This window comes from Rhodnius prolixus, unplaced genomic scaffold (assembly GCF_049639745.1).
Source record: "Rhodnius prolixus isolate KJV_2025 unplaced genomic scaffold, Rpr scaffold_6, whole genome shotgun sequence".
Taxonomy (NCBI): domain Eukaryota; kingdom Metazoa; phylum Arthropoda; class Insecta; order Hemiptera; family Reduviidae; genus Rhodnius; species Rhodnius prolixus.
In genome coordinates this window covers 39,161,780-39,176,684 of record NW_027411634.1, presented here as the reverse complement: position 1 = coordinate 39,176,684, position 14,905 = coordinate 39,161,780, and the positions used below count along the sequence as shown (strand labels likewise).

At 34.8% G+C, this 14,905-nt stretch overlaps 1 long non-coding RNA gene across 4 annotated transcripts in view; it reads right to left on the bottom strand.

The window, feature by feature from the left end:
* Positions 1-14,905, bottom strand: part of LOC141460404 (uncharacterized) — a 326,313-nt gene that overhangs the window by 253,184 nt on the left and 58,224 nt on the right. For all 4 annotated transcript variants that reach the window (XR_012461978.1, XR_012461979.1, XR_012461980.1 and 1 more), the window contains one exon: positions 11,242-11,383. This is a non-coding gene — a long non-coding RNA (uncharacterized lncRNA). The remainder of the gene's footprint in view (positions 1-11,241; positions 11,384-14,905) is intronic.

Below are 14,905 nucleotides of genomic sequence, written 5' to 3'. Positions count from 1 at the left end.
AATATAGCCAAAAACGGAAGTGAAACTGAAGAGACCAAGAAATAGATCTTTATAGCAACCCTCCAATTAACCAGCATCAAACAGGGACTTAGCCAAAAGCTTAGAGGGCAGTTGAAGCTCCTCCAAAATAAGTTGGATTCCTGTTGAAAATATGTATAGTTAAGTCCCTGTTCCTGTTGCTACCAACTAAGAAAAAGAAAAGAAGAAGAAAGCCAGATCTAGACTGCAAAAATGTGCTGCCTATGGATGAGTTGAAGGGACGAGCTTTCAAAATGGTAAGATACGATCTAGCCTCGATGTTAAAGCCAGTAACAAGAGTTTATAGAAGAACAAAGGCCGAAGAAACAATTGAACGTGTGGAAGACAACCTTCTAGTAAAAAAATAAAGAGAAGCTACATTGACGAAATAATAAGAAGATTCAGAATACTTCTGGGCATTGATTAGAAGGGACGACATAGGCAAGAGTTGCTATCTTTAGGAAAGCTAGATCTAGGTCAAAATTGGTTAGTCTTATTTGGTAGGGCACGCCCGCCATCTTGGAGATACAAGAAGTCTTGATGGCGATGATAATTAGATAACGATTTGATTAAGGAGTTGCTCTAAAGCATTGACTTCCGAAAAGATCTATTGTGCTTCCCTTATTAGTTCCTGCAAGTTCCTTAAGCCCAAAACATTTGTATATTATACATCAACTTCTTTTCTATGAGTACATTGTGGAAATGTTACATTTTCAGGCTGTCAGTGTAGAGGTGTTGTTTGCATTGTTAAACTGGGACGCCAAGATCCCTGAAGTAATTTCAGTTTTGGTTGAGGCTAGTCCGGGGAAACAGACAAACTTAAAGGTAGTTCGATACTAACCACTTGTTCATTGTTTTTGGTGACTGATTCATAGTTTCAATAGGATGAAAAAATAAATGGCAGTTTTCAGTCGTGATACATTTATTCTGCCGAGCTTTCGACCTAGGGACTAGTTCATCTTCAGGGCTAGTTTACAAAGTAATTTACACTACACAGTTAGTGTGTCTTCTGTCTTGTCTGTTCATGGACTGAGTTCAGAAGACACAACAACCCAGTAATGTAAAAATATTACTTTGTAAACTAGCCCTGAAGATGGACCTAGTCCCTAGGTCGCGAAAGCTCGGCAGAATAAATGTATCACGACTGAAAACTGGCAGTTATTTTTTCATCCTATTTAAAGGACCACACTAAATTGATCTTTCCACAAAAAAGAAATATATTTTCGTTGAAAAAGTAAAGTCTAAGACGGAAATATAAGTGAACTTGAATGTGACTATACCAAAATGTGACCTGGCTATTTTACTATGCGCCATAAAACTGAATGCTCTCACATCTAGCTAGAGTACCGCTCCTAGACTAATTGCTAGTAATTGGGGTACTCACATAAGCACCACTGCTATTTAAGTATCCATCGGAGGGGAGGAAAAAAAAACTACTATTCCTCTTCACCTGCCAAACTATTTCTTTTTTTTGCGCCTACACCAAAAAAAAAACTATTGTGGTTATTCAAAATAGTTTAACAAGTATTCAACCACTTTAATTGGTTAAGATTCATTCTGGTTGTTTGTTTTTATGTTTAATTCAACAGATTCAAGCTAGGCTAGCAAAGGGTCGAATAGTTCTAACACGACCTAAACAGAAGCAATCTATTTTGTTCCTTTCTTTGCTAGTTTTGAACTATTTTCCCCTTGTTTGGTGTGTTGTAAAGGAATTTAGTAATTGGAAACATACTGGTGTGTGATGCTCCGTGATGTAATGAAGCTGATAAGATGACCTATGATCATGATATTGTAGATGTAAATTAATGTGGAGCGGATGAGTTACAAAGTGTAAAACACGCATTAACACCAAGGTAAGGAGATAGGAGAATGAGGGCATTGAAAAAGAAGGTATTATATAAAAGGGATTTGGGCAATCTCCCATTTTGTTCTACTCTTCTTCCTAATTGTTTCCTGTTATTTCATCTTTCCAACAAATTGTCTTGCTATTCTTCGTTTTTCTGGTCAGTCGGGCCATCACTCCGGAGAGTCTGGACATGTCCTGCCCAGTTCCAATCGAGTGTTACCACACCTATGAGTAGAGGAGACTTCTTCCCAATTTCAAGTATTTTTGGTCATCGACCACTATAGTCTGGGCACCCATAAAGTAGACACGGTAGTGATGTTTTCATACATGCATCAAACATCCGCTTTTTAATCTTTAGATTTAATGGGGCATTAAAGACGGTGCTTTAGGGACTAGTACTTCTTCTAGCTTCTACTTTTAAATCATATGGTTCGCCCTAAATATAATAGCTTCTGCTACCCACTCAACTTTATCATTATTCAACTTAATAATATTTTCTGTACCATCGGCCTTAAGATTAGTTGAACATTTATGTATATTCAGTTCAGCATTAGAACTCTTCTGCAAGATGACCTCTCTGCAAACCTTAAATTATTTAATTTCCTTCTATTAATTGTTATGGTACACATCGAAATTCAAATCTCTAAACATATGTAAATAGTGCCTACTTTTTTGTAACTACCAAATTAGGCGTCGAGGACGGAGGCGACTAGTAAATTTACTTTACTATAAATTTCTCATATTAACCATTAAATAAAATCCAAGGCCTAGACTAGTACCGCAGTACATCTTAGCTTTGCGGGTCTAGCCTCTAACCACCTAACATACTTTACTGTAAATTTCTCATATTAACCATTAAATAAAATCCAAGGCTCAGACTAGTACCTCAATACATCTTAGCATTGCGGGTCTAGCCTATAATCGCCTAACACACTTTACTATAAATTTCTCATATTAACCATTAAATAAAATCCAAGGCCTAGACTAGTACCGCAGTACATCTTAGCTTTGCGGGTCTAGCCTCTAACAGCCTAACATACTTTACTATAAATTTCTCATATTAACCATTAAATAAAATCCAAGGTCTAGACTAGTACCTCAATACATCTTAGCATTGCGGGTCTAGCCTATAATCGCCTAACACACTTTACTATAAATTTCTCATATTAACCATTAAATAAAATCCAAGGCCTAGACCAGTACCGCAGTACATCTTAGCTTTGCGGGTCTAGCCTCTAACAGCCTAACATACTTTACTATAAATTTCTCATATTAACCATTAAATAAAATCCAAGGCTCAGACTAGTACCTCAATACATCTTAGCTTTGCGGGTCTAGCCTCTAACCGCCTAACATACTTTACTATAAATTTCTCATATTAACCATTAAATAAAATCCAAGGCTCAGACTAGTACCTCAATACATCTTAGCATTGCGGGTCTAGCCTATAATCGCCTAACACACTTTACTATAAATTTCTCATATTAACCATTAAATAAAATCCAAGGCCTAGACCAGTACCGCAGTACATCTTAGCTTTGCGGGTCTAGCCTCTAACAGCCTAACATACTTTACTATAAATTTCTCATATTAACCATTAAATAAAATCCAAGGCTCAGACTAGTACCTCAATACATCTTAGCATTGCGGGTCTAGCCTATAATCGCCTAACACACTTTACTATAAATTTCTCATATTAACAATTAAATAAAATCCAAGGCTCAGACTAGTACCTCAATACATCTTAGCTTTGGGTCTAGCCTGTAACAGCCTAACATACTTTACTATAAATTTCTCATATTAACCATTAAATAAAATCCAAGGCTCAGACTAGTACCTCAATACATCTTAGCTTTGCGGGTCTAGCCTGTAACAGCCTAACATACTTTACTATAAATTTCTCATATTAACCATTAAATAAAATCCAAGGCTCAGACTAGTACCTCAATACATCTTAGCATTGCGGGTCTAGCCTGTAACAGCCTAACACACTTTACTATAAATTTCTCATATTAACCATTAAATAAAATCCAAGGCTCAGACTAGTACCTCAATACATCTTAGCATTGCGGGTCTAGCCTATAATCGCCTAACACACTTTACTATAAATTTCTCATATTAACCATTAAATAAAATCCATGGGCTAGACTAGTACCGCAATACATCTTAGCTTTGCGGGTTTAGCCTATAACCGACTAACACACTTTACTATAAACTCATATTAACCATTAAATAAAATCCAGGTCCTAGACCCCGGGGAATAGAACCCACTAACCAACAATACATCTTAGCTTTGCGGGTCTAGCCTATAACCGCTCGGCTAAACCGTGAACACCTGTTTTATCAGTGAATTAGTATGTTGGGGCAATAAGGGATTTCCTCCTGCCATATTGAATACAAGCTCCAGTTCTATCCATTTTAATTTGTATTTTTTCAAGGGAACATATATTTGGGATGAACTCCTTGATTAAACAATACATTATAGATGTAGTTATGTCATCTCTTATCAAAAGCTTATTGATGATAATTCTACATTCCCTAATTTTTACGAAAATCTGATTAATCTGTTCACGGATGAGCAATTGTGGAATCTCAATTAGAGAAAGCTGTTCTGTAGAATGGGTTTCAATTGATATCCTATCGAGTCTAGTTTTCAAAACCATCATGAACAATTCGTACAGGTTAGGAATTATACGAATTAGTTTAAAACTGTTTAGTAGTTGAGTACCTTTTTTTTTGCGGTAATATTAGTTTCATCCCACTGTTCTGGTGTTATTTCATCTTCTGATAATTTATTAAATAATTTTAGAGATTTGGCGATATGAGTAGCTGCTGCTTTGATTATTCCAGTTGGGATTTTGTCAGATTTCCCTTTCCTGGACTTTCTAATAACCAGCAAAATTTCCTCTTTCGTAATTTTTTCTACTGCTTCGTTTCCTTCAATTTTATACTATTCCACCAAAGAGGGGTTGTTCCACAATTTTCCTTCCATAAATCCTTAAAAAAAAGGAAGTTGTTTCATCAATTAATTCTTTAACGATTTCGTATTTCATTTTTTAATACTAGTTACCCATATTTCTTATTTGTTAATTCAACTTTGTGTACTGTTTTCTTGAGTTTCTATTTCAAACCAGGATTTCATTTATTTATTTTAGTTCCCATAGTTCTGCTATTAAACTAAAAAACGATTACCTATGAAATGCAATTGATCACGTATGGAGTCTAAGAACAGAGCACCATTCGTTCGTAGCCAATGCAGTTTAAACGTTTTTCTATTATAGTATACATGTATCAATCTTCTATTCAATTTAAATTATAGTAATAATTTACATGTTGTCTTTGTTTTCTTTACTAATAGTTAGTAGTCGGCACTAATAGTGGAAGTTCGTGATATCAGATAATGGTCTACTGGGTCAATGTGTTACTACAACATTACTTCTTCTTCTTCGATTATATAGAATATTACATAAATCAATAATTTACTGTATCGATATCTACATTATTGATTACGTGTAATGAATAGTGAGTCTACAGTTTTTGCATAGTAGTAAATGTATTGTTGTTCACAGATATCTTTCTGGATTTAGAAAAGCGTTTTTACAATAATTTATTGCATCCAGGACAGCCATTTTCACCAGGTTTATTAGCTTATCCTTAAATCCGAGATGTAGAAGGTTAAAGTTTTGAGTGTTTGTATTTCGTTCAAATTTCAAACCTTTATATTTCTATTCCTAATGATCAGAATTCAATGATTTCTTTAGCCAATTGTAGAGAAAAGTTTCCTCTATAACTGGTATAAACCACAATGTTTTAGTGATAATAGTTGGCGAGATATAGAAGGTTAAAGTTTTGAGTGTTTGTATTTCGTTCAAATTTCAAACCGTTATATCTCTCTTCCTATTGATCAGAATTCAATGATTTCTTTACCCAATTGTAGAGAAAAGTTTCCTCTATAACTGGTATAAACCACAATGTTTTAGTGATAATAGTTGGCGAGATATAGAAGGTTAAAGTTTTGAGTGTTTGTATTTCGTTCAAATTTCAAACCGTTATATCTCTCTTCCTATTGATCAGAATTCAATGATTTCTTTACCCAATTGTAGAGAAAAGTTTCCTCTATAACTGGTATAAACCACAATGTTTTAGTGATAATAGTTGGCGAGATATAGAAGGTCAAAGTTTTGTGTGTTTGTATTTCGTTCAAATTTCAAACCTTTATATCTCTCTTCCTATTGATCAGAATTCAATGATTTCTTTACCCAATTGTAGAGAAAAGTTTCCTCTATAACTGGTATAAACCACAATGTTTTAGTGATAATAGTTGGCGAGATATAGAAGGTTAAAGTTTTGAGTGTTTGTATTTCGTTCAAATTTCAAACCGTTATATCTCTCTTCCTATTGATCAGAATTCAATGATTTCTTTACCCAATTGTAGAGAAAAGTTTCCTCTATAACTGGTATAAACCACAATGTTTTAGTGATAATAGTTGGCGAGATATAGAAGGTCAAAGTTTTGTGTGTTTGTATTTCGTTCAAATTTCAAACCTTTATATCTCTCTTCCTATTGATCAGAATTCAATGATTTCTTTACCCAATTGTAGAGAAAAGTTTCCTCTATAACTGGTATAAACCACAATGTTTTAGTGATAATAGTTGGCGAGATATAGAAGGTCAAAGTTTTGTGTGTTTGTATTTCGTTCAAATTTCAAACCTTTATATCTCTCTTCCTATTGATCAGAATTCAATGATTTCTTTACCCAATTGTAGAGAAAAGTTTCCTCTATAACTGGTATAAACCACAATGTTTTAGTGATAATAGTTGGCGAGATATAGAAGGTCAAAGTTTTGTGTGTTTGTATTTCGTTCAAATTTCAAACCTTTATATCTCTCTTCCTATTGATCAGAATTCAATGATTTCTTTACCCAATTGTAGAGAATAGTTAACTCTAAAACTGGTATAAATCACAATGTTTTAGTGATAAACGTTTGGAGTTTGATAAACAAAATTTTTCATATTAAAACTATTCGTAATTATTTCAAAAACTATTTTGAATAATAGAAAAATATATAATTATATTTAAGTTGTTTTTGAATAAAATAATAATTTTATGTTAAACTAGAATCGAAATTACTAGTTTTACTAGCGATATACATACAAACTATTAAGTACAATTAATTTTTTTCTAGCTTATAATAGCAAACTATCGATAAGTTAGAGCGTGCGTAACTTGGCCGAGTTCTAACTCATATAGATCTAACTTAATTATTTTTTTTTTTTACTTGTTCACAAACTGGCAATTATAACTTTCACCACAATTAGCTGCTTTTTTTCATTTTTACAGTTAAAACTATTTATTTTTTTTTCGCGATAAGTAAAGTTTGTTGGTGGTCTAGAACTAGTTACTATGATTTACTAGTAGTTTACTATTGCTCCAGACACGCTCAGGTAAGGGAGTCCCCTCCTTTTTTGGGGGAAATTACTTTTACCACCTCCACGGTATACAGTTGCGGGGTGGTAACAGGTATTGTTTTGTTAAGGTGTAATTATTTCTTTGTGTGGTGGGGGGGGGGGGTAATAATTAAAGGGATTGTTAATGCTAACAATAGTTTACGTTTAAAATTATGATTTAGGCATTTCCCCCCTCTCCCCCCACAATCCCTTTTTAAGGATTAAGTTATTATTTCTCTTTAGGCAACGTTTTTTCTTGTTCATTGCAAGCTGAATGTGTCTAGTCACACGCAGCGTCACTATCTAACGAGGAAATTTCAATTCTATGTTTTTCAGAGAAAACAGGAAAAATACTTAAGGTGTAGCTTATCCCAATGTTTTCTTTTTTAAAGGAGAGTTTTCCAATACTCTGATGTGAACTTTCTCTCTCTCCTTCTTGATTTTCCCTCACTTTTCTACTCCTCTCAGTATCTGTTTATATATGATGTCCATACGAATCCATAGCAGAAAATCCTAGAAGCTATTTTCCAGAAAATTACGCACAAGTGAGTAAAGGGGTTTACTTGCGGATGGGAGATTTTCTTGAAAACGGAATTTTAATTACAGACTATAACCCTGCCAATCAGGACACAAGAGATAGGATCTTATTTACCATAAATATGGGACTTAAGAGGGAATCAATGCATCCCTTCCTCTTAAAAGTACCCCTATCTAGTTTTCCGGGGAAAAAAATTTTACATTTACGAGTATACGAGGTGGGGCTAGGTGGGTTAAAAACTGTCCCACCTTTTGCTTAGCTTTTGCTGCATGGTGGGATATATTTTAGCCCACCTCGAAAAGTTGAAGTTATTCATACATACAGCTTAATATGTTATTTAAAGTTTTTGATTCAGTTGGCAGTGCTAGGCACCAATGGTAAATGCGAAAATAAGTGAAATAATTTTTATATTTATTATAAACTTGACCGATAGTAAAAAATGGTGGCACCTCATACTGTTCTATTATTTGGGTGCAGCTGTTGTTAATTCATATTATTGTTTATAAACAATTGGGTCAAAACATGGAACTTAAACATTTCAAGGAACAGTGCGCTGAAGGACAGTGTGCTGTACGGTCTGCAAAGTTCCGCTTTGTTTTGGTAAAAAGTAGTGTTTGAATGAACATCATATAAAGTATTAGTTGCATAGTGGTATTATACAATACCAGTGTCCCACACTAAAAAAGGACTATTGAAATGGTATTAATTTTGTCTTTTCTTTTTTCCTTATTTTGAGAGTGATGATTATTTGAGAGGGATGATTACATATGTAAGATAATGGAAATGAATGTTTATTTCCATTTTTTTATAATAAAAGAAATTCTGTGCATCTAGGGCTTTTATTTTCTTTAAAATCGGGTGCCTCAAAGAGTTAAATAAATTTAATTTAAATTTAAATGGATCCTCCTGTATATAAATTGAGCACCTACATAAATTTTACCCAAATTTGGATTTTTAATCACAATCACCATATACTTAGATGGTAAACCAGTAAAAATTAACCTTAAAGGCACTTTAGAGAGATGTCAGAGCACAAACCTCTCCCAAAAGTGCAGTTAATCTAATTTTACTGGAATAGGTACGAACAAAAGTTATGGATCCGCAAATACGCAACCAATGCAACAAGTTTAAAGGAAGTCGTAGAATCCGTTTTTAAATCCGATTTTTCATTTATGTTTTACGGTGGAGACATACATACATACATACATACTTAAACACACACTAACATATAACAACAATCGTTTAACCAAAATTAGTCGGCATCTAAACATCTGAAACGCATGCGCCAACACTAAATAAAATTTCCCCTCTTTGTCTGTAATTAATTATTAAAGAGATCATCTTTAATGAATGACTGTCGATCGTTTAATTCGATTCATCTTAATTCGATTTTTTGTTTTTGCGTGTTTCTTTCTCTACTTTTAAGTTAAACTACTTGTTGTTTAAACCAATTTAAGATTAGCAATAATTTCCGAAGAGGCCCAGCAAATCATGTCTAATTGCTATAATGGTAATTTCTGGGTATGTTATCTTATTTCTTTTACCAGCGACGTCTCTCAATTCTGTGAGAATATTAAAAGGTGAACGAACACAGCATCCCGGCTAAATAGCGAGGTAATAATCAATCATTAATTCTTGTAGCAGCTAATATTTTAGTTCGACTTCTTTTTGGAACGCCGCACCTCTCGCTGACACAAATCAGGAATGTGAGTAGTACACATCGTTCTTCTACTTCTCTTGGGCGTAAATTAAGCTGGGCGCTGAGACAAGAAACTACACCCGCTGAAGAAGTTGCCTTAATTTTACTGTTCGATTGGTTATCTACGAGTCGGCTGAAGAAAGTTCAGAACTTCAAGGATGGGTGTTTGGGTTTCAAATATTCTAACTGATTATTGTTATTGACACAGTTATTTGGAGACCGTACTCAGGAGAACTTTTTATTTGACTGAGAGGTGGGCAAAGGACATAACTTAATACAGTCGAGACTCCCATAAAGGGCACTCTCACTAGCGACCACCTCCATTTACGGACAGTTTTTGGATTTCCCCGTTTTTACCTCTATACATTTTCTATATAAAAGAACCTCCGCCGTCTAACGAACACTCTACATAGCGACCGCAGACATTGAGTTTTGGGGAACGGATTAAATGTTTCACCTCCCACCAACGACCACCTTATTCTTAAAAGTTCTTTAGACGCGTGACGCGGTGATAAAAAAATTACCCCCTCTCAAGTTTTTGTTTTTTTTCTGGTTATTCCTAAAGTTTCCTATATAAGCTCCATACATCTTGTACCATTTTAATCATTTTTCAATATAACTTTGGACGAACAATATTATTTTTTCCCGCTGTCTCTCAAACGAAAGTGGTTAACTCTAGAAGAGAATGTGTTGGAAGATTTTGCAAAAACCAAATCGAGCCATCGTCAACTTACCGAAAGGTTTGTTCTATTTTTCTAATAATAGATGATAGTATGATGATAATTTTACCATAAATTGTTATTGTTATGAATAAAAGTGATGATTATTATAAAAATTATTAAATAAGTCAATAATATGTAGTTTTTTGATAAATTTTTTGGATAATTAAGAAAAACTTGATGCATATCATATAGCTGCAATAATTATGCAATTATGTACGTTTTTAAATCTATTAATAATAAATAATTTTTAAACAGATGTTTGGAAAAAAAAAACATATTTTTTCATTAAGAAACTTGCCTACCTCCTTCTAACGACCACCTCCAAACAGCGGCCACTTTGCTTTCCCCCGCCAGTGTCCGTTATTGAGAGGTTCGACTGTAGATAACTTCTTAGATTTTTTTTGGGGGGGGGCGAAATAAGAGAGCATATAAATCTATTCAGGAGGGGGTAACTTCCGGTCAACCAATACGCATCAAATTTGGTATTTTACTTGAACATTGAGATTCAATTATCTTTATATTGGTAATGAGATCGAACAATACACTGAAGTGACACATTTGAGCTAAACTTTACCAAACCCCTTACCCAGAAGCTGCCCTAATTTCCGGGCCACATATTACATGAATTGAACACACTCACACACAGATTAAGTAAACTTCCACTTCCTCTTGGCCAATTTCGTCGTAAAAAATTTATATTTGTGCATGAGTTCCAGAGTGTACCCACTTCCCGTTAGACTGACAGACAAACAACGCCATATTTGCGATCATCAAACGGATATATTTCCAATGAAAACACAAAATCAAAAATCTGCACGATTACGATACTTCCTCTTTTAAAATGTAGGAGAAGACCAATCTGTTGACGTATTACACGTAACTGTTTGTGTGCGTGCGATGAGCTTAGAGTTTTAGGCTTTACGTACAAAAAGTTAAAGCTAAGTATGAGCTACATACATCCAAACCTACCTTTTAAGTTTGGTTTGAGTTGCTGGTTATCTTGTTGAAGAAGTTCGTCAGTCCACAGAAGAAGTGGCTAGTCCAGGGGTCGGCAACCCGCGGCTCGCGAACCGCATGTGGCTCTTTTATCCAAATTTTGTGGCTCTTCAGCCTGTCCAAAATAAATTGTATATTTCAATTTTATTGAAACAAATGGAAATTTCATTTATTAAAGTAAAGATATTTTTTCAAAAAGAATTTTAAATTGAGATTTGGTTTGAAATTGAATAGAATTACATTAAAATACAGTACGTAATATATAGGACTGAGGCCATTTTCATTCAAACATAGGTTTAGTTATTATTTATTTGTTTATTTACTTGGCAATATGTGAAAATAAATATATATATATATTTTTTATTTTGTAATTTACAATCTGTATAAATATATACAATAAGTAAATAGGATGTAAAAGAAAAGATGAACTGGTGCGGGAGGAGAGAATCTATCCAGCGGTAGCACTCTCTATAGGAGAGAGGAGAATGTGAGGAGGAGAATATGAGTAGGAGATAGGAGAGATTTAGTTCTTCAGACTGTAAGGAAGTCGCGGGGCCACTGGGGATTCAGTCGGCGAGGAGTATTAGGGATGTGAGAGGAGGCGAGAGACAGTACTAGAGGATTTGAGCAAATAGAGGAGAGCAGTATGGAATTTTTGATATTTCGTCTTGGCGAGTTGGTCTATGAAGGGAATGTTGAGGTAGCGGTGTTAGTCACCGTAGAAAGGAGCGTCAGCTATCTGTCGGCAGTAGTTTTGACTGAAATGTTTTGTCCAGTCCGTATGTTTGTAGGTTTGGCTGAACCCCACAGCTCTAGTCCGTAAGTCCACCATAGGTTTGAGAATAGTGTTGTATGTTAAACGTTTTGAGTACTAAGGGCAATTTGGAGCGTCGTCCAAGTAGTCCTGTAAAGAAGTTTAGCACGTCTCGTCATTGTTTGTCTTTCTAATTCTATTGTGTGGGTTCCATGTGAGTCGCTTGTCTATGTAGGACCCAAAAAATAAATATATAAAACATTTAAATGTTATTGAATATCATAAAATAATATTTAGTGAATACAAATTATCTACAGAAGTTTTTTTTACATTGTTATCATCCTTGCGGCTCTTGGTAAGATTTATTAAAATTATTTAAGGAGAAATGGCTCTCTACTTAAAATAGGTTGCCGACCCCTGGCCTAGTCAACTTCCTCTAGAAGTAAGTCTTAGCTTAACCGACTTAGAAGGTGTTTAAACAGGAGATCTAGCAACAACTTTAAAAAAAAAATAATCTTGGTTCTATAAGAATAAAAAATAATCAAACAAGAGCGACTTGTTTTTGCCACATTAGCAGCGTAATTATGATTCTATCAGTGAATCAATCAATATTTATTTAAATCATAAAAAGTGTAAACAAACTTTAAAGATTACAAAAAATACTAATAATAGGTATTGTATAGTTTATAAGATGGGCTTAACTTCCTCTTCCTTAAATACTGATTGGAAGAGCGATGGTAATTTGATTGGTTCTATAGAACAAGATTTCCATCATCAATCTACTTTGAACAACATTTATTTTTATTTTATATTTATTTTTAACAATCAGGCCGCATTTAATTAAACAGTTCAAACCGAGCCACCTCCGTTTATTTTAATCGAAATTTCTATTTTTTTAAAAAAAAGTCGTCAAATAAAACTGTTTATTTTACGTGGCTCCCTCATTTCCATGTTTTAGACAAAATCTTTGACGCTGATAGCTGTGGAGAAAAGAGTGTCTTAAAACACCTGGGGGCGGACATTGCCTATCTATCTAGTATACACTATCTTAGATAAGATTCTTTAACGTTCGATGACACGATCTTAAAAGTCTTCTTCAAACTGAACTTAACTATATTCCCTAGTTCTATCTTCTTCCTCATTTTTCCTTTGTTATTTTTACTCTTTATAAATAATTTCTTTCTTCTTTGTAATTAGACAGCTTTTTGATGTGGATTTTGCCTTGAAAATCACGTTCTCTGAGTTCGAATATCGATGCTGCTAATCCTATCCCATTGGCCACTCCTTCATATTATCCCATAGGCCACTCTTCATATTATCCCATAGGCCACTCTTCATATTATCCCATAGGCCACTCCTTCATATTATCCCATTGGCCACTCTTCATATTATCCCATAGGCCACTCTTCATATTATCCCATAGGCCACTCTTCATATTATCCCATTGGCCACTCTTCATATTATCCCATTGGCCACTTTTCATATTATCCCATAGGCCACTCTTCATATTATCCCATTGGCCACTTTTCATATTATCCCATAGGCCACTCTTCATATTATCCCATAAGCCACTCTTCATATTATCCCATAGGCCACTCTTCATATCATCCCATAGGCCACCTCCTTCATATTATCCCATAGGCCACTCCTTCATATTATCCCATTGGCCACTATTCATATTATCCCATAGGCCACTTTTCATATTATCCCATAGGCCACTCTTCATGTTATTCCATAGGGCACTCTTCATGTTATTCCATAGGGCACTCTTCATATTCTTTTTTTTTTTTGGCATTGGCTTCCGCCATACAGCCAGCATCGCCTAGATGCTTATCCCTAGAATATCACTCACTCTCCATTCTTACTTATAAATACATTCGCTTCACACATTCATCCCTCTACTATATACAACTATTTACATACAAACTTACAACTAATGGATGGATCAGTACTCTATATTCCTGCCATCCTTATAGCTTAACCGAAATTAAAATCACCATAATCCTTCTGTAATCATTTTCTTCCATTAATTCTAATCGGCTATAACTTTTAAATACTGCATTCATATTTCATTGCTAGCTCTGCTATGTGACTTAAGCACATAGATGTTGGAGGAGAATATTATGTCTTCGTAACGAAATGGTGCATCCTGTGTATGTCGTCAAACATTCGTTTCCTTTCTATTACATAACGTGGACATATCATTATTATATGTTTGAAATTCTCCTCCTCATTGCAATCTACGCAAAGAGGAGAGGACCTTTTGTTGATCCTGTGTAGATACGATCCGCACACCGCGTGGTTCGCTCTCAGCCTGCTCATAGTCGTAACAACCCATTTATTAGTGACAGTTAAACCATGGTTGTCTAGGTCAGGGGTTCCCAAACTTAGAATATTATGTTCCTTCAGATTCCTGGTTACGCAAAGATCAACAAGAGTCACAATCCCACTAGATAACCTTTTTACCATCAATCATTAAGTACCATCTCTCCAATCTATCTGAGCGCCATATACCTCCAGCAGATTACTGTGCGATATCTCAGAATCTACCTCGGAGAAAACCTCGTTGCCTGGAACCGCCAGGTGACCGGAAACTAACTGAATGGGCTAAAAGACTACGTGATAAACGATCCAAATTGATTGTACACACAATCCTACTTGCCCCCAATCTGGAGTATGGACTTGAACTTTACGTATCAAACTAAGCGCTCCAATTCTTTTTTAATAAAAGTACCTTTCCACGTTAACAATCATACTATCCACACTGTCCTAAAAAAAATCCTGTGACGTAGTCGTGTTTAACAAGTCTAATCTTGTTTCACCAAATTTCATTTCATACTGTCCCAACACTATCTAATAGCAAGATAGTAAATGTCACCCTTC